Consider the following 27,893-nt stretch of genomic DNA (forward strand, 5'->3'; position numbering starts at 1 on the left):
TTTAAGAAAGTCTTAAACTAATCAGTTTAATGAATTTGCTAAACTAATGTTCACCAGAGACTATACCAAACAGCTTTATAGATACAGTAATAGTGAGGTTTCAATTGAACTCATTGATCATAATGTTCATTTGAGGTGTTAATTCATACTTTGCCTTTATCATCACTGAAGCCTATATGCTCCACCCTTACATAACACTTAACATCTTCAAAGGAACTGGATTTTTATCAAGAAGTGAAATCTTTTGCAGTCCTATGGAAAAATGGAAAGGCAGAGTAACTCATCTGTTCAAAGAGACTAGATAGGCACAATGGGTTCACTACTGCTTTTCTACAACTTTATGAAATGAATGTTGCCAGTGCATTTCCAGCTGGTCTTTCCTTCATCATATTATTGGTGGATTCACATAAGTATATTTTCTTCTTCATTCTTCAGTTATTCCTCCACCCCCTTCTCCTCATGGTGTCATTCATATTCCCAGATCAGATTCCTCAAGTTTTCTGGAGTCACCAAGCTTTGCCTTGCTATTATCTTCATCTCCATATGTACAATATCCAGTTCTGGATCAATAGTAACTTACTCCAACTCTTGACTGACAAGATTCACTAAGTCTCTGTTATCACCAATTTCATTCTTTCATAAGGTCAGTGTATTAGGCTGTTCATAATGTTCTGTGCTATTTTTTGTTAATTTCATATCTTCTTCATTGATCACTTAGATTCAGCTCCATAAAATCATCCACATCTGTCACCATTTGTCCCTGAATGTTTATATGTCTTTGTCTCATCACTCACTATGCTATTACCACTGACCTCTCATATGCTCCGCTGGTCAAGAAATATGGATTTGTGTTTGTATATCCACCTTTACCTTCCAAGCAACCATCAGCCATAATATCAACTAGGAATATTAAAATTGTTATTTCTTTTCTTGTGTATAATTTCAATGGCCATTCCTGCCTAACCTCTGCAAACTCCACCCATCACTTCCCTTCATTCAGACAACAGGCAGTCCCCGGGTGGTGACAGACTACTACCAATGAGAACTGTTCATAACAGAGAATGGGGAAAAACTGTTTGGGAAAGGATCACAGAAAGGGGTGAGAAGGGACAGGAAGACTGACCGCCAGCCAAACTCACTGATTTAATGAATGAGTTCAGTCGTCCAGTGCTCCCAGCATTGCTCAGTTCAAGCTGGCCTGAGATTGTTGCAGCTTGTTGGTGTGGTGAGCAGGTGGGTGTGATGCATTCATATGTACCCATTCTTATCTGGTAGATGATGCCTCATTCAGAAAGCAGCCACTAAATCCATCCTCATCCATCTCACCCGTCTCCACAAAATTAGTATGGACTGTTCATAACCCAGAGCAAACCTACATTCAGTCCTGATAAAGGGTCTCAGCCTCATGCATTTTACTATTTATGGCATCTGCAGAATCCCTTGTAGCTACGTTCTTTTGCCGTCTGCCCATCTTCCCTTTGCTTCACCACATCATTCAACATCATTGGTCAAGGGAGGAAATTCTAACCTCTGTTCACCTTGGTCCAATAACTAGTGGTGTTCCTCAGGGGTCAGTATTGGGATCGCATTCACATTGTTTGTCAATGATTTGGATGATGGAATTGATGGCTTTGTGGCAAAGTTTGCAGATGATACCAAGATAAGTGAGCAATAGTTAGTGCTGAGAAAGCAATGTGATTGCAGCAGGACTTACACAAATTAGAAGAAAATGGGCTAAAAAGTGGCAGATGGAATACCGTTGGGAAATATATGATAATACATTTTGATAAAAGGAACAACAGTGAGGACTATTATCTAAATGGGGAGAAGTTTCAAACATCAGAGGTGAAGGAGGACTTGGAAGTCCTTGAGCAAGACACCCATAAGATTAATTTCCAGGTTGAGTCTGTGATAAAGAAGGCAAGTGCAATGTTGGCATTTATTTCAAGGGGAATAGAATATAAAAGCAAGGAGATAATACTAATGCTTTATAAGACAGTAGTAGCACTTGGAGTGTTGTCAAAAATTTTGGGACCCATATCTCAGAAAGAATGTGCTGTCTTTGGAGAGTGTCCAGAACAGGTTCACGAGGATGATTCTAGAAACGAAAAGGTTAACATATGAGGAGTGTTTGGCAGCTTTAGGCTTGTACTCAGTGGTATTTAGAAGAATGCAGAGGGAGGGATCTTATTGAAACCTACCAAATGTTGAAAGGACTAGACAGGGTGTGGAAAGGATGCTTCCTATGGTGGGGATATCCAAAACTAGAAGGGCATAGCCTCAAAATTGAGAGGTAACCTTTTAGAACAGAGGTAAGGAAGAATATTTTTAGCTGGAGAGTAGTGAATCTGTGGAATGCTCTGCCACAGACTGTGGTGGAGGCTAAGTCCGTGGGTATACTTAAGGTGGAAGTTGATAGTTTCCTGATCGATCAAGGCATCAAAGGATATGGCAAGAAGGCAGGTGTATGGCGTGAGTGGGATCTGGGATCAGCCATGATGGAATGGCAGCACAGATTTGATGGACTGAATAGCCTAATTCTTCTCCAATGTCTTATGGTCTCTCACAGTTACACAATCTCATGCTGTATGTTTCAACTTAACCTTTTTGTTCTTTCTTAAAAATAGTACACAGAACCTATTTATTTAACCAATCTTTCTGACATTCATCTTTATATCTCCCTTTCTGACTTAGCATCTTGTATTCTGAGGTCTATTTATAATAATCCTTGGGATTACTTTTGCTTAAAAGTGCCACATGTTATTGAATCAGATGAAAGGAAAATAGCATAAAATATGAAATACCCAACACAGTGAAATTTACATTTACCTCATACATTTTACAGTTGAGAGCAATTGTATCCAATAGGTTTAATGGATAATCAGAAAACTAAACGTTCTATAGAAAAGACATCTCATCAGTGCTTTCTAGTTTGGACATGATTCAACATGCACCCTTTTTGCTTTGACTTGTTGATAATGGCATGTTTGTGATTATACCACATCCTGATCATTTGCATCTGCTACATAATGACAACATTCAAGCACAAAGGCTTGAATGATCAGAAACAAGACCCAGTTCTGGCCTTGAAATTGATGAATTTCAGTGAGTTTCAATCAGATCTGGATTGAGAAAGGTAATTATCGTTTGTCTGTACTGATAAATGCTTGTGATGTAGAATACATTATTGATTACTGGCTTTCCATTTCAGCCCTCCCCAGATAGAAACATAGAAAATAGGTGCAGGAGTAGGCCATTTGGCCCTTCGAGCCTGTACCACCATTTAGTATGATCATGGCTGATCATCCAACTCAAAACCCTGTACCTGCTTTCTCTCCCTACCTCCAATCCCTTTAGCCACAAGGGCCATATCTAACTTCCTCTTAAATATAGCCAGTGAACCGGCCTCAACTGTTTCCTGTGGCAGAGAATTCCATCATTTCAGAGATCCATCATTTCATATTTCTCTGCATTACCTTCCAGTTGCCATGCTCAGTCCATTTCACTAAACTGACTTTCTTCCCAGAACTATTCATCACCATCTTTTCCCTGAACTGATTCCATATCATCTGCAAACATCATCCAAGCCTTGCCCTGTATCTGAGACCAGAGAATGTATACACATCGAAAGTAAAATATGAAGTGTCCTTAGGGAATGGAACTGTGTACCCCAGCTTCAGAGAAAACCCATCCAGGTTACACACCTTTAGTTAGCATGTTATAGAATTTGCAATGTTTTTAGAGGTACATCAATGGCCAGTGTTTGAAGGCTGTGTGGTCAATTGTCAGTGACATTAGCATTAGTAGTAAACATTTACAGATTCCTGATAACATAACAAGGTGCAGAGGAATCTTTGTTCTCCTAGTCCACAATAACTATACAAGATATAGGAGCAGAATTAGGCTATTTGGCCCATTGAGTCAACTCTGCTATTAAGTCATGGCTGATCCTCTTTTCTCCCCCCACTCCCTGGCCTTCTCTCTGTAACCTTTGATGTGCTATTCAATCAAGAACCTATCAAGCTCAGCCTTAAATAGGCCCAATAACTTGGCCTCTACAGCTGACTATGGTAACAAATTCCACACACTCACCACCCCTTGGCTAAAGGAATTTCTCTGCAACTCTTCTTACATGGACACACCTCTATCCTGAGGCTGTGCCCTCTTGTCCTAGACTCCCCCACCATGGGAAACATCCTTTCCACATCTACTCTGTCTAGGTCTTTCAACATTTGAAAGATTTCAATAATATCCACCCTCCCATCCTTCTAAATTCCAGAGTACAGACCCAGAGCTATCAAATGTTCCTCATGACTTCCAAGTCACCGTGCATCTCAGATTTTCTCCCTATTTAGATATAGTCTGCACATTTACTTCTACTGCCAAAGTGCATGACCATGAATTTTCCAACATTGTATTTCATTTGCCACTCTCTTGCCCATTCTCCTAATCTGTATAAGTCCTTCTGCAGCTTACCTGTTTACTCAACACTACCTGTCCCTCCACCAATCTTCATATCAATTGCAAACTTAGCAACAAAGCCATCTATTCCATCACCTAAATCACTGATATACAGCATAAAAGGAAGCAATCCCAACATCAAACCCTGTGGAACACCACTAGTCATTGGCAACCTACCAGAAAAGGATCTTTTAATTCCCTCTCGCTGCCTCCTACCAGATGCTCTAACCAGATAAGAGAACCTTCTATTGCACAAAGTAATGTTTCCATTTTCCAACCAAATGTCCCATTAGGCCTTGGCATCTTAGCATAAGTTAGGATAAATTTTATATAACAACACACACAAAATGCTGGTAGAACACAGCAGGCATCTATAGGGAGAAGCGCTGTCGACGTTTCGGGCCGAGACCCTTCGTCAGGACTAACCGAAAGGAAAGTCAGTAAGAGATTTGAAAGTAGTGGGGGGAGGGGGAAACGCAAAATGATAGAAGACCAGAGGGGGTGGGGTGAAGCTAAGAGCTAGAAAGGTGATTGGTGAAAGTGATACAGAGCTGGGGAAGGGAAAAGATCATGGGATGGGAGGCCTCAGGAGAAAGAAAGGGGGGGGGGAGGAAGAGCACCAGAGGGAGATGGAGAACAGGCAAACAACTAAATATGTCAGGGTTGGGGTAAGAAGGGGTGGAGGGGCATTAACAGAAGTTAGAGAAGTCAATGTTCATGCCATCAGGTTGGAGGCTACCCAGCCGGTATATAAGGTGTTGTTCCTCCAACCTGAGTGTGGCTTCATCTTGACAGTAGAGGCAGCCATGGATAGACATATCAGAATGGGAATGGGACGTGGAATTAAAATGTGTGGCCACTGGGAGATCCTGCTTTCTCTGGTGGACAGAGCATAGGCGCTCAGCGAAAAACAGTCTCCCAGTCTGCGTCGGGTCTCACTAATATATAAAGGGCCACACCGGGAGCACCAGACGCAGTATACCACACCAGCTGACTCACAAGTGAAGTGTCGCCTCACCTGGAAGGACTGTCTGGGGCCCTGAATAGTGGTGAGGGAGGAAGTGTAAGAACAGGTGTAGCACTTGTTCCGTTTACAAGGATAAGTGCCAGGAGGGAGATCAGTGGGAAGGGATGGGGGGGGCAGGGGAGACGAGTGGACAAGGGAGTCGCGTAGGGAGCGATCCCTGTGAAAAGCAGAAGGGGGGGGGGAGGGAAAAATGTGTTTGGTAGTGGGAGCCTGTTGGAGGAAGTTACGGAGAATTATATGTTGGACATATAATTTCCTACACCTCGTATAAATTTTATATTGTGGGCCAGATATCAGCAGGAATTTAATGATAAGAAAATCAAACTCAATTTAATTCATTTGATTGCAATGATGGATTTAAATACCAATAACAAATGGACAGTGCCTAAAGCATTGCATCATTCAATATACTTGAAGTCATTACAAAAACTGTTTCAATATAAAAACTGCCGAGAAAATGTATCATCAGTCACTGTCAGAGCTGTTGTTTCCTGCTCATTTCACCTGAGACAGATAACAGTCAATTTCACAGCACTGGATCAAGCAAGCCTTTAAAAACAAAAGATTGTTTAATCTTGGATCTCATTATATTATTTAAATGCTTTTTGAAAATGATATTTCAACCTAAGGTTCAATGAACATTTACAATCAGGCTTCAAATTAAGAAATAATAAGATGCGTATCAATGGTGCTTGCTTTGGGAGAGTGTCCAGCATAAACAGTGAAATGAAGCCTCACTCCTTGCAATATTACAATACTGAACTGTCTGGAGCTAATTATCACCATTAGATTAGGTTAAATCGAAGGAATTTCATTCCCCTGTGGATTAAAATTGCACTTCAGGAAGTTCATCATGACTGGAGACCTGCCCTCTGAACAGGAGTGTTTTCATTACATATAGCAGACTAATAAACAAGATGCATCCACCTAATTACAACTTAATGTGGAACTGTTGTAAAGGGATGGAGGTAAATTCACATGTGGCTGTCAGGATCCTTTTAATAATTACTGATTTATTATGCATAACAGGAAAGCCTGTTCATTAAAATATGCATGGCCATGCCCCAAGTAAGAGTAATGAAGTACCACAATGAACTGAACCTTTCTTTCAGAAGCACATTCATGATAGATCCGAATGCTAATTTTTACTTGTACATTATTGTAAAGACATCTCCTGTAAAAACAACAGAACTGTCTCAGAATTTTTCATCTATTGATGTTATGTTTTAAATTTATTAAGTCATTCCTACAACATACACATTAGCTTTGGTAGAATGGCGACTGTTTGCTCATTGATGCTGCCTGACCTGCTGTGTTCCTCCAGCATTTTGTGTGTGACTTTTATCTGCATTCTTTTAACAGTCTGCATTAATGGTTCACTATTAACCACCAGCACGCCACTTTTTTCAAGAAACTCAGCCAGATCAGTTGCCTATATCATTATCTAGAGAAGCAGATTAGGAACTGGGTGTTCTGCGGAAAATGACTCGACTCCATAAAACTTTTTGCTATCTATGATAAACTGTAATGACGCCAACCAGCAGTAAATTCAAAATTCTACTTTGACAGTATTTCCTGACCTTCTTAATAGAAGGGCAAAGTTCAGGGGTGGAGGGAGCCTGTTCAAGTCACACGGTATCCTAAATTCCTTCTTCCCATGTGGACTGCACAGTTCAAGCTGGAGGTCTCGGCAGCAGGATAACTGGTAATTATTATTCAGTCTTTGCCTCTCAGTGGTAAGAAATACCGATCTTAGCAATGACTATATATATATATATATATTATAGTAGTCAATTTGAGAAAAATCTAAAAGATATTCAATCCTCAAACTGAGCAATTTCAAATACATCTCCAGTATATTTTAAAATAATGAGGAAATAATAATAATTTCATACTGTTATATAAAGTAAAATGAAAAGGTAATGAAAACTTTTACCTAATACAAGATAATTTAAGAAATATGTAAAAATAGAAAGGATATAATTTTTAAAAGTCATCACCGAAAATTTAAAAATCCCCCAGATTTTTGTAGGACATGTTTCAGGTCATAATTGTGTTATTGAAGAAAACACTGCTATTTATGCTTGACTGTGGAAATTAATTATTTTCTAAACAATGATATTTAGCATATTTCTCAAATTCATTTTTCATGCTGACAACATAGCTGTACTGTTAATTACTCATTGCAACTAAAACTCAATTAAGATGAACATTTATAGGCAGGTCTTAATACAAGCTAACTAACCTACTCCTACCCAAGGAGAAACCATTACTCCTACCCAAGAGGTCATATAATTCTCTCAACTGCCAATGCAGAAATTTATTAAAGGAACACAGAACAGAAGTTAGCTCAAATAATGTGTACCTGAACCTCTAACTACCCATCCGGTGAATAAAAAAAAAACAGGATTATATGTTATACTGTTATAATCAAAGGCCTGTGAGTTAGAAAATCAGCAAAATTACATAATTTGGTATCAATAGGGTGAGTTTTGCAGATTTTTAATGCTCATCACTGGTGTTAAAAAAGAACGGAATACAGCCTCAGATCCTACATAAACAGTGTATGTTAAACAGAGTGAAAAGCTGAGAACTTAGGTAAAGGTCAATATTTTCATCTTTAATATCCCTGGTAGGGGCTAATAAAAAATATTTCTATACATTATCCTAATGGTCAAATGACACATAAAAAAAGTGTCAGATAAGGCAAGAACATAAAATAAAGAATTTGGGAAATTAAAATGATTTGTAAGAGAGTGATACTTTGCAATAACCCCAGATAAACATTTCAGGCCCAGGGACTTTACAGTGTTGTGGATTACTGATTAGTGACAGAGAAAATAAAATAGAAACATATTACTGAAATAAATTGACTGCAATTAGATTAAAAAACAATTTAAAAAATTGCAATTAATTACATCAAACTTTAATTAATTAAACACGTATACATGAGTAGACAGTAGCACTAGAGTTATAGTGTGTCCATGGCAACCACATTTGTAATAAGTACACTCAAAGAACTTCTACTCAGAGTTGTTGAACTGAAATCTGAAGTACCGACTTGTGATGCATTAGATGTGTTAAGGGTCAACTCAACATCTTAACTAAGGAGCAGTCATGGTGCTGGGATTAAGTTGTGATTTAAATTTGGTTGAGAGTACTGTACAGGACATGACTGCCAATTAGACAAGCACAGTTATAAGATAATGCAGGAGTCCCAGCTCATGCCAATGTGTCAGAAGACGTACGAGAAAAATGTTTGGACTCCAAACACGAGGTGAAGGAGGAGGCCTTTCAAGTGTTTTAGCAAAAAGAATGTGGTAGTGATAAAGATGGTTAAGTTCAGAGGGCAGAGATTGTTTTCTGCATCAACAAATAGGAACCTACATATCTATGTTTACTGCCTTATGTCAGGGTTAAGAACATCTTTGTTTACAATTGGTAAAGAACTTTGAGTAAGAAGGGGATGATCCAGTTGACATGATCTATGTAGTCACCAGATACAGAAGTGGAACTCACAACACTGAAGATTAAAGAGCCAGAGTTAATTTAAAAGCAGAATGTCAAAGGTAATAACCAGTACTACCTAGGCAATGTGCAAATTGGTTTAGGGTTAAGCATGTTATACATTTAAATGAGTGGTACGGAATTCCAGGGTTTCAATTCTAGGGCATTGGCACAAGCAGAACTGAAAGACAGAAGAGTTAAATGTTCTATGACTGTTAAAATACTGTAGGCTACACATAAATAAAGCAAGAAACTAAAGATCTTCTAAGGGTAAGAACAAAATACTTAATATTTTTAAAGAAATAGTACCAGAGAAATTAATAGGACCGAAGTCAGCAAACCCCTTGGACCTATTTCATGATACAGTAAGATCATTAAAAAAGATGAATCGAGCAATACTTCAGGCTTAACTCTCAACAATTCCTGAGATTATAGAAATGTCTGGAAGGTAACCCATGGAACTGCCGAAGCAAGAGGAGGAAATAGGAACAGAAGAATAAGAAATTCAGACTTTGTGCTGAAGTGGGTTTTTCCACCTACTATTAGTATTTTATTGGAACTTTCCCCCAAGGGTAAATAAATACAGACAGCAAACATTTGTGTCCAGAACCTACATTGATGATTTGGTGAGGAAACAAGAAAAGCAGAAAAAAAAGGAAATTTTGACAGTTAAAGACACAAGACATTTCCTACCCCACTTAAAATATTTCTAAGTTCTTAAATTTCTTTTAGTAAAATTTAATGAAATTACAATTAAAGCAAGTGTTCCCAACCTTTTTTTACACCATGTAGCCTTACCCCAGGTTGGGAACCCTTAAGTTAAAGCTATATTTGCTTAATTAAATGTGTTAATAATTTAACAAGCATTTTGAATAAATTGAGGTATAGTACGAACTATCGGTAAATAAGCCCTTTAATAATTACATTTTGACCCAAATAAGGTAATTCATTCTTCCCAGTGAAACAGAAAAGTAAGGACCATGACTCATTCTCCTGCAATCAAAAATATTTTTTTTGTATCCTTTTGCTTGCTTCATTGATCTGAACTTCAAGGGTTGTTTCAGCTTGTAATCAACTTGAGGTAACATTGTTGTATTTTGCAATTCTCTGCTTCATCATTGATCAGTTTAGGTTTTGCCAAGCTTTTCAATATTCCTTTACCATCCATTAAGAAATGCAAGTTTGCTGTATTCTCTTACCTGTTAATCAGCCACAATAGTAAACCACAAAGCATGACTTATGACTAATTCATTATGTTCCTTCAGTGATCAAGAATGGGAAATAAGTCAGTTGTTAGTAAAGGTCAAGTAGGTCATTTGTGGTTGTTAAGCTATTTAATTTGCATGATTCTATCTCATGTTCCATTGGATAGTGGAAATCATAGACAGCTGCAAATTAACATGCAAATAACTAAACCAAAATGCCCCACTAATGGCTGGGCAGTAGCTGTGCATAATTATTGTGAAGTTAGCAACAAAATATGCACAACAGAGGAAAATGGTCTTGCACTGAAAACATTCAACACCTATGCCAGGACTTGAATCTTGGCTGACACAAATACATCTAAATGCGTGGTGATGTTAGACTGGCATTTAGTGCAAGCCAAGCTGTCCATTCTTGGCTATCATACAAGAGCTGTTTCAGTAATGGCAGAAAAGAGGCTCTCGCATGGCCAGGAATACTAACATTTGATGAATTTTCTCAATACCGCTTTCTGCCAGCTCAAAAAGATTACACACAAATGTAATCTGCAATTATGTAGAGAAGTTTGGACTGCAAATGCTAATCCCAACCCAAAAGCAAGTTCGAAAAGCAAGATATTTTATAATTATATGGGATATTTATGTTCTTGCAAGTAACAGTAATAAGGTCTCCAGTGATCAAATGCACTTTTCCTGTGGCGTATACTTATGAAGGTAAATGATTTGTTAGCCTTTGTTACAGTGGACATGCTCATGCACTCACTGTGCCTGTGGCTAAATGAGCAAGCTACCATGCTTTATCCTGTATATTGAGCTCATCTTAGTACACCATACCAAATGTTAGTGTGAATATCCAGGGAGAGAAAGGCAACTATATTTGACTCTTACATTTTGGAAACAATGCAAGGGATATACCTTAATCAGGATAAATGCATCAGGTTTATATTTAATACACTATGACCTTAGGGCAAATGTCACAATGCTGTCCCAATGTTTTGTTTTAAACATAAAAAATAAAGGTAACAACCTGCTGAATCTTCTTGTTGACTGTGAAATCATATGGACAATCAGGTATCCCATTCTCATTTTCCATGACTCCTTTGGTACCCAAGATTTCCTGATCCTGTCTTCAACATAGTCAAAGATAACACATCCGGGACATTTAAGCTGGAGAATTATACAGATTTACAAACTGTCTGAAGTAATGCTTCTTCAGTTTTCATCAATGGTTGCCTCTTGTCCTGAGAAATGCTTGGATGAGGAAACTGCCTCTTGGAATTTACTTTGTCAATACATCTCAGTATCTTGCAAGCTTCCCTGATAATATGGTTCCTTCTTCTAAATGGGAAGCAATGCAGTTAATCAATGCTGGAGACCCAAACAACTCAAACAACTCAAATTCTGCCACAACATGTTTATACCATCTCAGCAAAACTTCTCATCTTTGTACTTCAGTTGACCAAACATTATATATTATTTTATTCCTATATCGTGCCATAGAATTAAGGGATGAAAACTTCTCATTCAGATTTTCATACAGAAGAAAGATTTCACCTCTTGACTGAGATTATAAGTAAGTACTATTTACAACATGCCTAACATTCTGAGTGATAATAAGCAAGGGTGGAGTTAATGAACATATGAGACAGAACAGACTAGACAGAAACAAGCATTGATGAGATTACTCTGAGATTCTTTTATCTGTGCCATCAGAAATATCAGATAATTAGGGATGCCTTTTTCTAACTATACAGGGCACTGGTGAGACTATATCTGAAGTATGCTTAGATTTTAGTGTCCTTCCTTAGGGTAGATCCAGGGATGAGGGAAGTTTGACCATGCTGGACACTGCAGTTCAGAAGAATCACAAGTCAAATTGACATGTAAGTGTTCTGTGAGACTTGACAGACTGGAGGCTGAAAGTGTGATTCCTCACGTAGAAGAATCTACAAGCAGGGCACATAATCTGAGAATGAACAGAGATGGAGGGAGACTTCACACCTCAAATGGCAATGAATCTTTGAATTTTTCACACCAGGAAGTCATGTGTCCTGAACAATTTAATATCTTCAAAGCTCTGAAATACTTTTGGACATTTAAAGATGATGGGAAAATGGATATCAATATCAGATCTAACATGATGATACTGAATAGTGTGAGAGGTTCAAAGGGACTGTATGGTGTTCTCCTACTTATCTTGTAGGCACACTCCTCATAACTGACTTCCCTCTCATCTTCTATCCTCTTCCTTATAAACTGAAGATTGTTTAGACATGGACCTTTTACCTGTCCTTTCCCTTCACTTGGATCATTCACTAACACTTCTTGTCATCACATATTCAAAGTGTGGACAGCACAGTTAGCAGAATAGTCCCAGTGACATGGGTTCAATTTCCGCTGCCGCCTGTATGTTCTCACTGTGAATGCATAGGCTTCCTCCGTGTGCTCTACTTTCCTTCCACAGTCCATTGTAAACCGCCCTGTGATTAGGCTAGGGTTAAACTGGGGGTTGCTGTGCGATGTGGTTTGAAGGGCTGGGAAGGCTTATACATAAACATATAAGCAGCAAGAGTTGGAAGGAGACTCCCCATCACAGCATCTGATACTCCTGAGCATCTGCTCAGGTTCTGGCATCCGGGAGCCAGTAGAAGGCAGTTTACTAGCAGGATCAGGATTTTCTCAGCCACCAGTTTAGGTGGACCACTGCTAGGAGAGGGAAGATAGTTAGCTCATGTGTCTGCTCCCTGTGAAGTAAATTTGGACAGCAGTTCTGGTCCAGGCCAGTTTTATCTAATGGTGATTTTCACAATTTTCTAAAATACTGTCATCACTCATTCAGCCACCATTACATTACTGATGGTGGAATGTGTAATGACAATATTTTAGAATGTCATGGGGATGCTCTAAGACTTTCTTCAATTGGATAGTCACTCCAAGGAACCAGTTTGGCAGGATATTAACAAACTACTTATAATTTTAAGCCTAAGTTAGTGAAATTGTATGGTCAGGGATAGGAGACATTACACGTAGAACATGGAGGGGAATCTCTTCGAGCCATCTGTTTCTGCTGCCTTCCACTGCGTTTATCTTCCTTGTGCAGGCACAGAGATTGCACTTATGATAGCTAAGCTAAGTGCCACAGTGCATAAATCATATTGCAGCCCAAGTGCCTGATACCAGCCTCATGCAGCTCCTACGAATGATCTCTGCAGCACCATCAAGATCACAGACTGGAGTGAGAAGCCAAAAAGAGGATATCCTCCCTGCCCTCACCCCTCCAAAAATCATCAGTCTGCCTGACATTACAACTGAACTACTGGGTACTGTGAAGTGGATCCAGATGAATAATTAAGCACTCCAGCTACAAACCACAACCTTAAGATAAATTGTCAGTGTTCAGAGATTAATTGCACATTCAAAGAGTGACAGCCTTTTCAGTTGATGAGGAACAATTTAAAGCCCCGTATGGTATTGATCATTTCCCAGAACTTGGGAAGCCTCTAAACCTGAAAAATTGATACACTTGATACCCTAAACTCAAAAAGAGCATCAATGATGCCAAGGATGCAACGATATATATAAGTTGCTGAAGAAGCAATGATCCACAGTGTAAGGATTTAGGGCATCAGGCTCTACTGCCTTGTACAGTGCAGAACAGGCACAAGCATTTGGTTGGAGTTCCACTGTGGGAGCTTGCTGATCTCTTGAAAAGCTGTCTTTCAGAATCTGGATGCATCGTTTTGAGGAAAGCCTGAGGTCGCGGTATGGCTCCTGAAAATCTTCAGGATAGAGTCTCTTGGCTATCATTCTTCTTTCGCCTCTTCTCTGAGGAATATCTTGCCTTTGTCCCTTCTCCATCTCTCTCTTGATGGTGTCAGAGGCTATGCATGTGACTAAAGGGCCATTTTAAAAGACTCAGCTTCATCCATGGTGGCTGACTCCAAAAAGCTTTCCCATCAAACTTGGAAGGCAGTGATGGTGGCTTTAAAAGCTGTAGTTCAGTAACAATTTCCTGGCTCTGGTCCACATTTCGTAGTATTCATAACAGAGGCATCAATCATCCTCTTGCACAGTGAGTGACACAACCTGAATGCATTGTTCATCAGCACATACCCGTGATGTGCACAAACCATGCAACTGAATATTTCATTATGGAAAGGATGTGCTTACACATACCTTGTAGGTGATTTGTGCTACATTTAGTACCATGATTTTTTTTTCCAAATAAATGACCTGCCAAATTGAATTTCAAGACCTAAAATGTTCTGTATGAGCTCTTAGAATTAAGTGAAGTAATAACTTAGCCATAATACAGAAGCAGTGGAAATTGGAAATTGTACAGTACATGCTATAGGATTTAATGATGGGTCAGCAAGAGACTCTATGCCATGTCTCATTACACATGAAGCTAAATAGACTTGGACTTGGACTTGTATTAACAATAAATCATACCAACGTGATTTGAGAACTTTTATTTAGTATTGAAATGTTGCCAAAAGCATTTGGTATTAATAGAAGTGATTGCATAGTTTCGGTCCAGGTGAAGGGTCAGGAACATAATGTCAACTATCCATTTCTCTCCACAGATGCTGCCTGACCGACAGAGTTTCAGCAGCATCTTGTTTGTTTTCCCAAATTCTAGCCTCTCTGATCTCCCGACTGCATAGTTATCAGAAAGTTGTAAAAACCTATCTTGGGCATATGAGTAGGAAGGACAAGGACGAGTCAGTTGGCATGCCTGGATTTCAACCTGGAGTTGGAGATCCCATCATCAACTAGACTGGGGATCAACACCAAAGATCGGAGACTGAAAGTCCATTTAAAGTCTAGAAGTTAAAGCCTGATGGCTAGTGTCTGGACTCTATTCACTACAAGCCTGATCTGGAGTTGGAGGACTACCCATGGGTGTGTGGGTGTGTGGGAGGGAGGAAAGGGGCTAGTTTTGCTGTTGTTTTGTTGCTTGTTGTATTCTGTGTGTTCTGCCAAAAGTTGTGGGCATACCATGTTGGTGCTAGAATATGTGGCAAAATTTGCAGGCTGTTCCCAACAAATTTTGCATTTCACTGTATGTTTTGATGTACGTGTGATAAATAAATCTGAATCTGGATCTGAAGGGTTTAGCATTCACTCAGCTCCATCCAATTGCAAAGCAACAGTTTGGGAAGGCCCGCAATAATTTTCACAAAGCAATTATGGTCAAGTGGTCAAATGAAAGGCCAATGAATTGTTTTTGAACATTGAACTGCATAATATGTACGTAATTATATGGTAACCTTGAAATGTGTAACCTTCATGGTGGATTATATAACTCTGCTTCCCAGGGTCAAGTTCCATCATAGGCTGGTCACTACCTAATTTGTGAATTAAAATATTTCAAATCTGCTTCTTAATGGACAGAAAGATGAAATATAGAATATGGGTGTATTCACATATTTATGAACAGCATAACACTACAGGGTGTTCTTTCTTTAAATTTTAATTTTGTTCAATATGTGTTCTGTTAAATTAATCAAGATCATATCATTATGATCTTTCCCTTAATTAAAGTTGTCCTACCAAAACTTCTGTAGTTCTAGCAAATCATATGCAGTATAACAAGTGAGAATAAAAACAGATAAAGCATGACAAAGAAGACCCATTGTTTAATTCTTCAAATACTGCTGTTCAATTAAGAAATAATTACAAAACATTACAAGCAAAGTCTGCAAATGGGAATGTGCAACAATAGAGACGTTGGAGACAGAGCAGACACACAGTTTGTAATAGTGACTATAATGAAGCAGATATATATGATATGGAATTTAAATGCTGTAGAACTAAGAAGGAAAAAATTCAGATTCTTTTTTACAAAGAGTTAACTCTGTGAACAAACCAATTGGAAAGGTGAGGAAATGTAATGGGACAAGCACATGAAGTGAACACATCTGCAGTATGGCTGTGCAATTATGAACTAATCATAAAGTACCTACATGGATCTGTGGAATGAGCTTAGGTAAGTACTTTTTGGTGTTAATAGCAGGGCATATCAAGAAGAATCTTTAGATATTAACATAGTTTTCCAGGCAGCATATCAATTTCCACACAAGAGATTGCTATCAAGTAAGCACGGGTGTGGAATTGGAAACAACCCTATTGGTGTGAGTAGGGAATTGGCTTGGAGATAGAAGGCGGAGAGTTAGAATAAATAGATATGTATTTGAAACAGCAGATGTAAATAGTGGTGCTCCAGGGAGAGATTTAAAAGCTAAGCTTTCATTTTACTTAAAATATGACTAAGATGAAGGAACAAAGTCATATATTCATGTCTGCTGATTACACCAAAAGCCCGCTCACAGTATAAATAAGAGCAGAAAGCAGGAAAGGGACAGTAATAAATTAATTGGGTGGACATAACTGTGGAGGATGAAGCTCAATGTGAATAAATTTGAGGTCATCCACTTTTGGCCTGAAAAAGAGATTAGAATGTTGTCTAAATGGGTCAAAGCTAGGAACTGTAGAGGCCCTGCACAGGGATTTACAGATCCAAGGACAGAAAATTAAAAATGCAAGAAATACATAAAATAAGCATCTAAAAAGGCCAAATTTGACTACAATGTAAAGAAGAATAAGTTACTGTTGTAACTTATTCTTTGGTTGGATACCCTGCGCAGTACCAAAATCAGTTCTGGGGAAATATACCTTCAATATATTAACAGAATGATACAGTAGTTAAAATTATCAATGTATGAAGTCAAATTCAGGGACTAAACTTCTAATCCTGCAAATACAGAAGATTAAGGAGTGGTCCAATGATTATTAAATGATTTGCTGTTTACACAAAGAGGAATGATTTCTTCCAGTGAAGAAGAAACACACCAAACACATAAAAAGGAGCTTCTTGATTGACAATGTCTGAACTGAGGCTGATGTTTTTTTGTTACGCAAGTACTCTGTGAGTTACGGTGTTAGGATGACCGGATACATGGATACAGAAAGCATGGAGCAAACTCAGTGGGTGGTGTACAACCTGGAGAAGCTGAGTGATCTCCTGCTTTCCCTGTACTTGTGTAAATGCTGATTGATTCCATAATCAGTTACTTTAATCTATTCTGCTACAAAGCCCTTGTAGAGAATGATAGCCTGAGGTGATGACAATAGACCAGTACCACAGAGGTTAACGTTTCGACATTCCACCATGAAACACTGCAAAATTGATTTCAATAAATGTGGTAATTTGTGAACTGAAATCTAACTAACTGAGGAAACGAAGGCTGCCATATCTACCCAGTCAAGCAACTTGTGTGGTTGACTCGTCTTTATGTAAGAAGTCACTGAAATGTAAACAGCTGTCGTCAATATTTGTTGCTATTGTCAACAATGTAAAATACCTACGTGCATTTCTGTGGATGACAAAAGCCGGTGCCCATGTGACGTCAGGAGGAAGAAGCTGGAGGCCCATGAGCTTCGTCAGAGGTGGAGAGGGTCGGCAACCTTAAATTCCTCAGTGTTATCATTTCAGAGATCCCGTCCTGGGCCCAGCAGGAAAGTACAATTATGAAGAAAGCACAGCAGCACCTCTACTTCCCTAGAAATTTGAGAAGATTCAGCATGATATCTAAAACTTTAACAAGCTTCTATAAATGTGTAGTGGAAAGTATACAAGCCTGCATTACAGTCTGGTGAAGCACCAATGCCCTTAAATACAAAATCCTACAAAATGTAATTGACACTGCCCAGTCCATTGGGGGTGAAGCCCGCCCCACCATTGAGAACATCTACATGAAACATAGTTGCAGGAAAGCAGCATCCATCATCAGAGATACCACCATGATTCATTCCCTCTCGCTGCTGCCATCATTAAGAAGACACAGGAGCCTCACGACCCACACCACCAGGTTCAGGAACAGTTATTACCCCTCAACCATCAGGATCCTGAACAGAAGGGGATAACATCACTCTCCCCATCACTGAACTGCTCACACAACCTATGGACTCACTTTCAAGGACTCTTCATCTCATGTTATTGTGGCGACTCATTTCCTAGCGTATCCGAACCGACTCACAATTAGATAGCCTACGGGGGTTTGCGAGCACAGAGCTTTGGAGCCTCTTCGCCATGGGGGGCCGGTTGACAGAGGCTTAAAAGTGAGGCTGAAGTTTTCGAATAAAGTTTTTTTCCTTCGACTGCAGTTACCGACTCCGTGTCGTAAATTTAGTGCTGTGTGTAGCACACCGCTACATTATCACTATTTGTTATTTATTTATTTATTATTCATTCCTTTTTTTTGTTTGGTTCACAGAACAGTTCCCATCATTCAGAACCCATATACTTCTCTTGCAAAGACAAGATGCCATACAATTAGAGACGGGGAAGATTAAGTGGGGAGGACATGTACTTTCACATCCTTTCTTCTATGGAAGAATTGACACCAGCTATTGTTGAAACTATCAGTGCTAAAGCCACGACTATCCAAGGTGATAAAATCAACCCAAGTTAAGTGACGTTTGTTGTCATTTAATTACTGTTACCCATCCTGATCGTTCTTGTTTTTATGCATCGAAGTCTCCTGCCTGATGGCAGAAAGTCTAAGAGGATGCTGGATGGACGGGTAGGATCCTTAATTATACCAAAGAGCTTGCATAGGCAGCACTCCTGATAAATGTCCCCAATGGGTGTAGGGAGACCCCTGTGATCCTCTCAGCCGTTCTACAGTCCTTGGTACCCCGATGCTCAGCCTCTCCCATACCAGATGGAGATGCAACTCATCAGGACATTCTCAATGGTGCTCCTGTAAAAGGCAGTTAAGATGGAGGTAGAAGCCTTGCTGGCCTCAGTCTTCTGAGGAAGTGCAGGCACTGCTGTGTCTTCTTATTCAGTTAATCCTTGTGGGAATTCTGTTATTGCTCACTCTTTGCCTCACTACCTCTATAATCTTTTCTTTGTCTCTATTAATTTCAAATACTGGAGAAAATTATCCAGCAAGACAAGAGAAAGGTTTAGAATCAGAATAAATTACAATAAGATTTAAAAGAAAAAATTAGATAAGTAGAGCAAAAGGGAGCAAAAAGTAAGAAAAAAATTGTGAATAAGTGTGCATTGTCCAATCAGAAATCTGATGGTGCAAGGGAAGAATCTGTTTCTGAAACATTGAATATACGTCTTCACCCTATTGTACTTCTTCCTTGATGGTATCAATTAGAAGAAGAGGTTACGCCCTGGGTAATGGGTTTCTCAATACAACCTTTTGAAGATGTCCTCGACGTAGGTAGATTAGTGCCCATGATAGAACTGATTGATAGATTTTTTTCAGAGTCTGATGCTGGAAGTTTGAGTTTAAAAGTAGAGCTGGCTTTTATAAGTGCCAATAAGAAGTGATAGAATTACTTCTATCACTCTTGGGAAGAGTTTAGAATTACCTTTTGGGTGATAGAAGAATAACTTTTACAAGGCATTTGCTGACTTATGATACTAGGAAAAGATTTTATATGAAATTAGTTGAAGGATATCTTACTGAGTGGCTGAACAAGCTTATTCTTGCTCTTATGCACCTTCACTGCACTGGTAACAACTGTTTACGAAGATGACACATATTGCTCCATATTTTACATCATAGAAGGCCATTTAGTCCATCAAATCTTCCTTGGCTCAGAGAAAGTCATATTTCTCTTTAGTTTCCTGTAACCTATTCTCTCTCACAAAAGACCTATAACCTCTCAACCCACCTCAATTCTCTTGGCACCCACCTGTACTAGCAGCAATTTATCAGCCAGCACATTCTTTGAGATGTGGTGGAAACTCGTCACAGGGAGAACACAAAAACCTAAAAAGACAAAATGTGAGATCAGGATTGGACTCAGGTTGATGGAGCTAACACACATAAGCTCCGCTATGCCACTACCTCTCCATCACCTTCTCAATGAAAATCATTAATGGGCAGAAAATGCCGGCCTTGTCAGCCACGTCACACAAACAATAAAAAAGAAACCAGCAGAGAATTTTGATAAATATATTAAAAGAAAAATAAAAGTACAGATGTGCTGCAATAAGAAGTTAGGTTCCAGCTAAGCCATCATCTTACAGAATTATGGAACAGGTTCTTATTTTTATTATTAATTTTTAATGCATTTCTACAAACAACTACAAAACAAACCATCAACAAAATGAAGATTGATACAGTGCAAAATAAACATATCGAATATATAGTTCATAACAATGAGAAAACAGCACCCAAAATAAAATCATATAAAGTTCAAGAGAATAAAAAGCCAACTTCAGCTCTTACGTTCTTGATTTCTTACAATAAGCTTTTACAAGGTTTTGAAGGATGTCAACCTGAAATGTTAACTCGGTTCCATTCACAACAGATGCTATGTGAACTGTTGAGCATTTTTGGTAAATTCCTGGATTTATTTTCCAGCGACCAAGGTTGGTTTTCCTAAAAATGGACTATGAAATCAGAAATGCACAGAGCATGAACCAAATTTCTCCCTGAAGATACAAGGACTCTGGTGAGTTTAAAATATAATTAACCTTGCTGAGCACTGAAAAATTGTTCTGTTCCCTAGTGTTGTAATATGACAAGTATGAGGTGATTTATTTTTCAGAAAGACAAATATTATTAAAGGAGTATTTCATATGTTCTTTCATCTTTGTCTCTGTAATACTCTCAGTAATAAATCTAATAGAGTTTAATTATGGCTTTTCCTATAGCAGCAACAATTTAAACAAATTATGTTGTTGCTGCACTCGACAATCCCCTGAAACTCTCATCAAGCACATATCTTCAAGTAAAAGATGTCACACTAACAGTTTACTTTGCTACTTGCTGAAGGAAATAGGCCACAGGACATACAATTAGCACACACAAACAGGATCAACCACTCTGGGAGTGAATTACAGGCCTGTTTTACACCATGCCCTATCTGCCATTTTATCTTCAGCACAAGCTTCCAGCAGACCATGATTTTTCCTAAAGCTGAAGGTCAATCACACAATTTTAAGATCTATATTCTAAATATCAATCTACTTTAGTCATGTTTTTGCTCATATACATGAAGAAACTGATGAGAAATTCTCAAAACGTGATAGTAATCAGCAGTTGTGTTTCCTTTCCATTAAAGTCAGTAAATAATATCAAGAAAAATGTAAATTGGATTACCAATTGACTGCACACTCTACTGCACTATTTCCAAATATCACATCTCAATCTTCAGAGAGAATGTACACAAATCTCATTGACCACCTGGGAAAGTGCCAGTTTACTCAGCTATCCCAGAGAAGGAATTTCAAGTTCTTAGTCTCAGAAACAAGTTACAGAAAAGAAGTTAAAGTGTACCAGTCCAGAAAAGAGAAAAAATGTGCTAATCCAGTAATTCCATTTAAGAAGCAATTGCAAATAAAAACCTACTTACAGTCTACCTTTGACCATCAGAATGAAACCAAATTCTCAAGGGATGAAGAACAGCAGACAAATTCCAGTAAAAATGTTTCCCTTTAGAACATTTAAGGTTAGGTTGTTATGCTCAATTCACTATACTCAGTAACAGAAAACATAATTCATCAGTTTTTACCAAACCATAACAATCTATTTACATAAATCAACCATACTCAAGCAGAAAATGCATTGGAACAACCTCTCCAGTTTATTAAAATGTGCTCTGACTACAAACAATTTCTAATGGATTTTGACCTTCATATATTGTCCTTGACTAGGTTAAAAGCAGGGCTCCCCAAGGTAAACAATATGCACTCTAATTTCAGCAGAAATATGTTCACCCCCTTCCCCCAGGATTATATATCCTAGTGAAAAATGGCTATTTTGTTACAGACCATTAAAATTTATTTGTACAGCCTGAACACAACACATGCTGCCTACATAAGGGGAAAATAGTGTTCTAACAAATAGGGATTTTTTTTTGTCTTAGCTAATTTTTTTCCAATTATTGTTCAGAAAAAAAATGCGGATTACTGAACTGTTCTGACCAAAATTCACAATTTATGCTCCTAGCTTTGCACTCATGAGAATTCAAACAAAGTATATAATTTTCTGAAAGCAAAGTAAAAGATTATCTTCAACTGCAATTAAGTGTTAAAAGTTAACTTGGAAGTTGCAGTCAGTCTAAATTCAAACAAGAACAAATTATAAAAGAAAATACATTGTGCCATTGATAATCTCCTGGGGTTAATATATGCCTATCCATATGGTTAGAAAGCTGGAGGAGTTTCGCTTATCTAATGTTTGCTACAAATCTCAACAAGGACAATGGCCTTTACCTACAACTAATTGCTTTGTAGTACATCATTGTACTACATCGGCAATCTCTAAACCTGCAGGTCATGTTGTATTTAATACAGCAATCAAAACTAAAAAGCACTGCTTTAGCCATTTACAATGGTAACTCTGCTGCATGAGAAAATAATTAACTCCATTCAATCAGTTGATTTGAGTTTACCAACTAACTACTACAAAATATAAATACTCCACTTCCGACTTGTTATTTCACTACTCCCCACTGTTCATGAGTCCAGTTTTACCATAGTGTTCATGTTTATTTGCAGTTCGGTTATCAGAAATAAAGCAGACAGAAACAAAGACAATGGAAATCTGTAAAGTGTTGGCCAAGTCCAAATGGAAACAACACTGCAGAAAGACCATGGAAATTTGGTGAAAGTCAGCTTTTCACAAGTTTAATACCTTCTTTGTTGGCCATTCAAAACAAAAGGAACAGATACGTTTAAGATTAATCTAGTAGTAAGAATTACAAAAATTCTGTTGTATAATATTATCAAGAACAAAGTACATCTACTATCAAAGAATTCATAAATTCTGTAACCTTGAGATTTTTTTGCTCACAGGAAGCCATTAAGCAAGAAACTGAGAAGAACTCAATTAAAGAAAAGATAAATGAAAGAACTACATTCGATGTGCAAGGGAAAGAAAAAATACAAATCATACAAGCAATTCAAGGGAGTAACATTCCGAAACCAAAACCGTGCCCTCAGATCTAAACCCTGGAGCAGCCCAGAACAGACCCAAAGCCACAATTATCAGATCATCATTTTAGCAGGCCCAGAGCTCAGCAGCTGGAGCAGTCCTCATTGCTTCAGCACCATGGAGAGAGGAGTGACCCACACAGGGAACGAGCGATATTGGCTCTCGCCCCAGATCCTGACACCCCATCTTTTCAGTCCATCTTTGTCGGCATTTAAATTGACCAAACAATGAAACAGACAAAGTCTCCGGTGCCCTGGAGAAGCAAGTGAAATCTGTCACCTCCAAACTGGGCTAGAAATTAAATTGGATTGGGGCCTAGACCAAGTCCCCAAGCAGGCCCTGATTGCACCGCCCAGCCCCAAAGCTGCTCTCAGGCTCTCAAATCAGCTCAGCACCCAGAACGATCCTGCTTCTCACATGGGCCAGTTGTGTGGGCATCAAATCTCTTCTGCTCAGGCCCCTACTTCTCCTCCCCCTTCAATGTTTGCGGCAATAATTTAACATAATTTACCTCAGAAAAGGTGCTTTTAGTGCTGCATATAAATCAGATTTCTTACATTTTTAACTATCAGTGAGCTGCCACAAGTGTCCAGTGGCACCATCTTAACTGGCAGACTTGGATCACATTTTATGGCAATATTTTCAATTAATTTCTTATCAACTGAACCCTTCGTTATTTTTTATGTGTATTAAGATACTTCATTTCATTGGAAAGAACTTTTTGAACCAAGATTCCAACTAAATGTAAGTAGCAATTGTTCATTTACCTCACTCAATCTTTCCAACAGTGTTGCAATTTGCACTCCGCAAATGAATGCAAATTGAGGTGATATTACTTTTCCAACCAGTTGAAATAAAGTTTTGAAAACACAGATTATTTAATAAATTAGCCAGAACATTGGATATAGCACTGAAATCAGGGATAACTATATTGATATATATTCAAGCTCATAAATTTTGGAATTTCTAGAAATATCTGTCAATTACTTAGAACCATATCGATGAGACTTTAATAACTAGTGTTGCACGATGAGCATTGCATATCATTAACTTCATAGAATAAATACTGACTGTGTTATTTCCTGGCACTCATTCTGAGATTGGAAGCTTCTGAGCTTTGGAAGACTACCTATTAAACCCACTTAATAGTGCAGAAGTACCAACTACAGCTGCCTCATTTGGCAGCCTAACACAAGGCAGATGTAGTACTGTTTTTGAGATCATTCCTGCATAGTAGATTTTGAATTAGCATTTCCATATCAGCTGTCTTAGGTGGGCCTAAATAGAAAAAAAGGCAAACAAGAGAAAATCTGCAGATGCTGGAAATCTGAGTAACACACACAAAATACTGGAGGAACTCAGCAGGCCAGGCAGCATCTATGGAAGAGAGTACAGTCAAACTGGAGAAAACTAGATGAGGGGTAGAGTTAAAAGGTGCGGGGCAGGCAGTGACACAAGGTGATAGGTAAAACGAGGAGGGGGAGGGGTGAAGCAAAGAGCTGGAAAGTTAATTGGTGAAAAAGATACAGGGCTGGAGAAGGGGGAATCTAATAGGAGAGGACAGAAGGCCATGGAAGAAAGAAAAAGGGGCGGAACACCAGAGGGAGGTGATGGGCAGGTAAGGAGATAAGGTGAGAGAGGGACAAGAGGATGGGGAATGGTGAGGTTGGGAGAGGGAGCCATTACTGGCAGTTAGAGAAGTCAATGTTCATGCCATCAGGTTGGAGGCTTCCCAGACAGAATATAAGGTGTTGTTCCTCCAACCTGAACGTGGCCTCATCACGACAGTGGAGGAGTCCATGGATAGACATATCAGAATGAGAATAGAAGTGGAATTAAAATGGGTGGCCACAGGGAGATCCTAGTTCTTCTGGCAGACAGAGCGGAGGTGCTCAGCGAAACAGTCTCCCAATCTACGTTGGCTCTCACTGATATACAAGAGGCCACACCGGGAGCACTGGACACAGTATATGACCCCAACAGACTCACAAGTTAAGTTCTGATGAAGGGTCTTGGCCCGAAACATCAACAGTGCTTCTCCTATAGATGCTGCCTGGCCTGCTGTGTTCCACCAGCATTTTGTGTGTGTCGTTGCTTGAATTTCCAGAATCTGCAGATTTCCTCGTGTTCACAGGTGAAGTGTTGCCTCACCTGGATGGACTGTCTGGGGCACTGAATGGTAGTGAGGAAGGAGGTGTAGGGGTAGGTGTAGCACTTGTTCCACTTGCAAGGATAAGTGCCAGGAGGGAGATCAGTGGAGAGGGACAAATGGTCAAGAGCGTCATGTAGGGAGCGATCCCTGCAGAAAGCAGGGGAGGGGGAGGGAAAGATGTGCTTGGCTGTGTGATACCACTAGAGATGACGATATTGCAGAGAATTTATGTGCTGGATGTAGAGGCTGGTGGAGTGGTAGGTGACAAAAGCAGATCTGGCTCCTTCACCACACTTGCATTCCTTTAAATACAAATTATCACAAAATATGAGCTGGAAATTTACAGTGAGCAGAGCTCTTTCACAGAGGCTTAAGGCAGTCACAAATAATTCTTCTCTGCTTTGTTGACAGATGCATTAACCTGTTTATTAATGTAGTGCAGATAGGAACCTGATATAAATCTGTAAAGCGTTTCTGTGATAACATCACACACAGTAGTTTCCGATGTATTATGTTACATAAGCATTGGGTTCACCACAAATATCAACGTGAAGCGAAAGTAATGAGCAGTATTCATTTACCATCCAAACTAATTCCAAACAAAACCTTAAATCTAAAGCTGATTTCTTCATGGTTTAAACTTGAAAAGATTTTTATCTTTAGTAATCATTTTAAAACATGCCTCACTTGATTTCATGATGTGTGTGAGACTCCTACAGTGAGGGCAGGAAATGAACTCATTCATGCACTCATGGTTTCTGATGCTGATCTCAGCACAGACCACAAGCACTTGTCTGTGACCTTAGCTCTAGCAGTCTCTCACCATTAAATTGTAAAACTGAATATAAAATGCATCTGGTAAGCATATGAATGGAAAGTCTATTTAATTAGGTTTACTTCTAGCATTGTTTGTTACAATGGTAAACAGTCAAGTATCACGATGAATTCAAAAATACTGAGTTGGGATAGCAAGACTGAGAAAAATATTTGAATTACCTGCTTTCAATATGTACAATACTGCAAATTTAACATTTCTTATCCAGTACAAGGGGAAAAAATATACATACTTACTGATCTCAGGTTAAACACAAGACATACAAGAAATACAAAATGTTTTGTCCCACTTGTTTGCTGGTAACAACATGGCATTTTGAGCCAATGCTTCTATTTTGATATCAGATCATTATAAAACACATTATGTTCATTCTTGGATTGAGTTTATGTAATTTCAGGGTCTTAGATCAATTTTTGAATGAAGAATTCCTTGAAAAATATTAAAATCCATTTTATTAACCAGAATGCTCTCTATTAAAATAGATTTTCTATTCACCTGCTTATCAGATAAATACTTTGGTGGAATCAGTGCATTCTGAGCATGCTACATTTGATTTCTTTGTCAGACACATTATAATGTCAGATTTGAATCAATTTACAATTGCTACATAACCTGTAGGGAAAATAAATTCATGTAACAAATTAATGTTAACAATTTGGTGAATACAGGACCTAGAAACTATTAATCAGTACTTTTTGTAATGACTGGTATAAATTGGACAGCTATAACATAACCAAAGTTTACCAGCTTAGTTACAACTGATTGAATACACTGACGGTGATCGGATAATAAAACCATGCCACCCTTACCTGATTGATTCTCCAGACCTACTTCCAGCATTTGATTGTTCAACACCCATTGATGGCCAAGCAAGTCAGTCAGCTGTACCACAACCACAACAGAGAAATAAAATGGTATCAAACCAGGCACCAAAATTTGAACATTGCTATTTAGTCCAAGCCCATCCAGCCTTGTAAAGTCCTCCTCACAAGCTACTGGGTACTGGTGTCTAAATTGGGAAAGCTGTTAAGTACAACCTGACATAATCAAACCTTAGTAGTAGTGTGCCAGAATCCCCCATTATAAATCCTAGGAATGTTTTATCCCAGCACAAGACAGACCCACGAGAAGTGTCAGCAAACTGGTAAGCAAGTGTGGGGGAGCAGTTTTGCGTTTTCAATATTAACTCCAAATCTCATGAAGGCATCACATTTAACATGAGCAAGGCAACATCCCTCTGAAAACCACCTGCTGTCTGATGAATCAGTGCACCTCCACATGAAGGAGCACTGAAGTTATTAAGAGTACAGAATGGTGCCTAACTTTGTGTAGATCTGGATGTGCTGTGCAAAAAGCCTGTTGAAAATGTTTAGGAGATATGCTAAAACCCACTGCATATCCACGGATTTGGACTTCCTATAGAAAATCCTCCCATTCTTTCCAGCCATGTCTTCCCAACATTAATTTGCAATGGCACCTACCCTGTGCTCTCACCACTCACCACCACACCCCATTCCTAGACCTTCCGTTATCAACCTGCCCAACACTTGCACATCACAATGGGAAATTTTGTTGCTGACCAGTGTACTAATTTGAGTAATTGCCCACTCTCCAGTTTTAATTATTATGCTGCTCTGACTTCAAGCAACACAAATACACACAGGAGTTACACAATGCTCCTGGCTTCAAGGGTGTGCATCCTATACATGAAAAGATACTTTCTTCATTAACATCT

The 27,893-nt window shown here is 38.8% G+C and overlaps 1 protein-coding gene and 1 long non-coding RNA gene across 7 annotated transcripts in view; one reads left to right on the plus strand and one right to left on the minus strand.

Moving 5' to 3' along the window:
- The window catches only part of ndst3 (N-deacetylase/N-sulfotransferase (heparan glucosaminyl) 3), a 595,362-nt gene that overhangs the window by 456,534 nt on the left and 110,935 nt on the right, over positions 1-27,893 (minus strand). For 2 of the 5 annotated variants that reach the window (XM_059988781.1, XM_059988772.1), the window contains exons 1-3: positions 21,589-21,709; positions 19,921-19,997; positions 17,569-17,761 (exon numbers count right to left, since the gene is read on the minus strand). The gene's annotated coding sequence lies outside the window, so the exon portion shown is untranslated. Of the gene's footprint in view, positions 1-10,194; positions 10,258-17,568; positions 17,762-19,920; positions 19,998-21,588; positions 21,710-27,893 lie in introns of those variants that run through there. The other 3 variants (XM_059988774.1, XM_059988779.1, XM_059988775.1) reach the window with 3 other exon arrangements.
- On the plus strand, positions 7,017-26,990 carry LOC132404563 (uncharacterized). 2 transcript variants are annotated; one of them, XR_009515582.1, is made up of 4 exons: positions 7,156-7,193; positions 18,477-18,651; positions 20,595-20,685; positions 23,033-26,990. It is a non-coding gene; the product is annotated as an uncharacterized LOC132404563 (long non-coding RNA). The 2 variants fall into 2 exon arrangements; XR_009515581.1 differs by lacking the exon at positions 18,477-18,651 and having other exon boundaries at positions 7,017-7,193.

This window comes from Hypanus sabinus, chromosome 14 (genome assembly GCF_030144855.1).
Source record: "Hypanus sabinus isolate sHypSab1 chromosome 14, sHypSab1.hap1, whole genome shotgun sequence".
In the NCBI taxonomy this organism is placed as follows: Eukaryota; Metazoa; Chordata; class Chondrichthyes; order Myliobatiformes; family Dasyatidae; genus Hypanus; species Hypanus sabinus.